General features: G+C 35.6%; 1 pseudogene; it reads left to right on the top strand.

The window, feature by feature from the left end:
* Nucleotides 1-2,688: 2,688 nt before the first annotated feature.
* On the top strand, nt 2,689-3,488 carry LOC145797698 (NADPH-dependent aldo-keto reductase, chloroplastic pseudogene; annotated as a pseudogene).
* Nucleotides 3,489-3,828: the final 340 nt, after the last annotated feature.

Below are 3,828 nucleotides of genomic sequence, written 5' to 3' on the forward strand. Positions count from 1 at the left end.
GGGAGGAAAATTCTGAAAAATAAGTGGGTTTTCAAATTGAAGAATGATGGCAAGAATTTGAGGTACAAGGCACGTCTTGTTGTGAAAGGCTTTGGGCAAAAGAAAGGTATTGACTTTGACGAGATTTTCTCACCGGTTGTAAAGATGTCTTTTATTCGAGTTGTACTTGGCATGACTATAAGTATGAACCTTGAAGTTGAGCAACTTGATGTGAAGACCGCATTTCTTCATGGTGATCTTGAAGAAGAAATTTACATGGAGCAACCGGAAAGTTTTGTGAAAAAAGAGAAAGAGAAATTTGTTTGCAAATTGAAGAAAAGTTTGTATTGTCTCAAGCAAGCCCCGCAGCAATGGTACAAAAAATTTGACTCTTTCATGATGAATAATGGTTTTTCTAAAACCACTTCGGACCATTGTGTGTTTGTGAAAAATTTTCCGAATGGCAAATTTATTATTCTTTTGCTTTATGTTGATGACATGTTAATTGTGGGTCAAGATTCTACCATGATAAACAGGTTGAAATTGGAGTTGAGCAAGTCTTTTGCTATGAAAGATTTGGGACCGGCAAAGCAAATGCTTGGTATGAAAATTGTTCGTGATCGTAAAGAGGGGCTGATTTGGTTGTCTCAAGAAAGCTACATTGAGAAAGTTCTTGAGAGGTTCAACATGAATAAAGCAAAGCCGGTGGTTGTCCACTTGCGGGTCACTTCAAGCTTAGTTAGAATCAATGTCCTACAAGTGAGAAAGACAAGGAAGAGATGCTGAAAGTTTCTTATGCTTCAGCAGTTGGTTCTTTGATATACGTCATGGTTTGTACAAGGCCGGATATTGCTCACGCCGTTAGTGTGGTGAGTTGGTTTCTCTTTAATTCGAGTAAAGAACATTGGGTAGCGGTAAAATGGATTCTAAGGTATCTTCGAGGGACTTCGAAGTTGTGTTTGTGTTTTGGAGATGGTAAGCCGATGCTTGATGGGTTCACAGATTCTGACATGGCCGGTGATATTGATTCTAGGAAATCTATTTCGGGGTATTTGATGACTTTTGCAGGGGGAGCTGTAGCATGGCAATCTAAATTACAAAAATGTATTGCTCTCTCAACTACCGAAGCTAAATTTATTGCTATTACGGAAGCTTGCAAAGAAGAGTTATGGTTGAAAATTTTTTTGCAAGAATTGGGTTTGAAGCAAGAAAAGTATGTGCTTTATTGTGATAGTCAAAGTGCTATTCACTTGAGTAAAAATTCTACTTTTCATTCGAGATCGAAACATATTGATGTGAGATACCATTGGATTCGTGATGTGTTAGATTCGAAATTGTTACAACTCAAAAAGGTTCACACAGATGATAATATTTCAAATATATTGACTAAGAATTTGTCGAGGGACAAACATTTAAAGTGTCGAACTTTGGCGGGTATGGTTGATGTCTCCACCTAAGTCAGTAGGGAGAGAATTGTTGGAATATACCTCCTTATTGGAGTTTGAGACCCAATTGGTTTTGGAAAAAGAATTTTAATATGGTTTGGTTTAGGTATAATATATTTTAATATATTATATCTAATTTTGAGAGACCCAATTCAATTTGGAAACAACTAAGGTTTTGATTTAAAAAAAAACCGTAGATTCACAATATATTTTTGGTATTGCTTTTTGCTCATCCTAAAGTGGTGTGCGGCTGCTAAACATTGACATCAATTTGGTGGAATAAAAAGTTTGGTTAGCTTCACTTTTTTGTTGACAATTTCGGCTGATTTGGTGAAGTTGTTTTGGGTGATTATTTTGGATCTTCTACAACTGTGGTTTGAAGATTTTTGTTCGTCTATTTGGTAAGGTCTTTCTTCTTGTTTATTTGTGATTATTTGGAATTCACCTAAGGGTGGTTTGTGAGACCATTCTTGTCTCGTTTGTAATCGTTTGGAAACTTATTTGGTTGATAGTGGAATCGGATTTCGATCCCGTGGACGTACCTTACATTGAGGGAACCACGTAAAAATTCTTGTGTTGCTTTTGATTTAATTTTTTCGCATTAGTTTTTATTCCCATTGATTGATTTACTTGTGGGGAATCATATATTTTCCCTAACAAAACTTCGGAAAGGATTGCATCTTCGCTCGAGCGCACAATCGGCCGCTCGAGCGGTCAAACAACTTCGACTGCAATTTTGCTTCGGAGGCCGCTGCCCCTCGATCATCGACATAGTCAACAAAGTGGAAAACATGAAAGGATTAAAATCACAAACTCCTCCGCATAGGCATAATTCGGATTGGATTCGCATCTAAATACTCATAACCTCACTGAAATAAAAGAACGAACAAAATTACAACTGAAAAGAGTTTTGTCAAACGGAATTGCCAATAATAAAAACCTAACACAAAGTGTTTGGGGTTCAAATCATATTTTGAAAACACCGACTTCAAAACATGAATTCAAGTTTATTTAACCTTATAGTTATGTTTTAAAAAACATAACATTATAAAAACAACTTGGTTTGAGAAATAAATTTAGAACTGCTTGAATTAAAATAAAATTGATTTAAGCTCAAACATTTTTGTTAAAAAACTTGCTAAGTAAGGGTGGTGTTGGCTGCCACAGTGGTTGTAGGGAGATGGTGCAATACATATTTATTCATATCTATGTATAGAATTATATATATAATGTTGTGTTGTATATATGTTGTAGGAGGTTGGGAATGGAATATGTGGACATGTACCTGGTGCACTGGCCTGTGAAGTTGAAGCCTTGGGCTAATAATGTTGTGCCCAATGAAGATGAGTTTGAAAGACTACTTGACTTGGAAACCACTTGGGCTGGAATGGAGAGATGCTTAGATATGGGGATGTGTAGGTGTATTGGTGTCAGCAATTTCTCTACCAACAAGATCCAAAGCCTCTTAGATTCTCAATCAAGTAAGGTCCTTTTTTTAATTTTTAATTTTAAAGTATCATTTAATATTATTTACGTGCTCTTGACTAATGATATAGTGAAAAACTTTATAGGTTAAATAATGTTGACTCATATTTGTTAAGTAATTGAGAGATATTGAATTATTCACTTAATGTGTATTGTGATTATTTATTTGTTGGAAATACTATATACAATGTTACGTAACAATAATATGAATGACCCGAGACCTTTCAACTCATCGAGAAGACATTTTTATTAAAACCTAACTAGGATTGTTGTAAGATTAAAAAATATATATAACTACTAAATGAGATGTGTGCTAGTACAATAAGTTAAAAATTGTGATTCAAGAGTGATTTTAAGTGATTTTTTTATTCTCTCTCTGTTGGTCTATTAGATATAGATTTGCAAACATCATTACCAATGATTAGTTCATAATCATAATACAATATGTGTGCATAGGTGGAAATGCATCCAATGTGGAGGCAAACAAAGCTTAGAGAATTCTATAGGGATCACAAGATCCATGTCAGTGCATATTCACCCTTGGTGGACCGGGGAATTCTTGGGGATCTACAGCTGTAATTGATAACCCCATCATCCAATCCATTGCTCCCAAGCACCATGCTACCCCAGCTCAGGTGAGTCAGATCATAAATTTTTTAAAATCACACAAATCAATTACAGAATTAGACACATGAGATACAAATAGAAATAAATTTCACACTCATGTGAAAATTTGTCTAATTTTATGATTGATTTATATAAAAGGAAAAAGACCCAGACCCCCTTTTTCCCCCACCCCCTTAACCCCCTCTTGATCTGATTGGTCAGATTTTCTTTTTTCTTTTTCTTTTTTTCCTTCTCCTCCAATCACCACCCGCCACGTGTGTGTGGAGTGGTGGGGATGGTGATTGGAGGGGGT

The sequence above is a fragment of the Camellia sinensis genome, chromosome 8 (assembly GCF_055761805.1).
Source record: "Camellia sinensis isolate YWXY chromosome 8, ASM5576180v1, whole genome shotgun sequence".
In the NCBI taxonomy this organism is placed as follows: domain Eukaryota; kingdom Viridiplantae; phylum Streptophyta; class Magnoliopsida; order Ericales; family Theaceae; genus Camellia; species Camellia sinensis.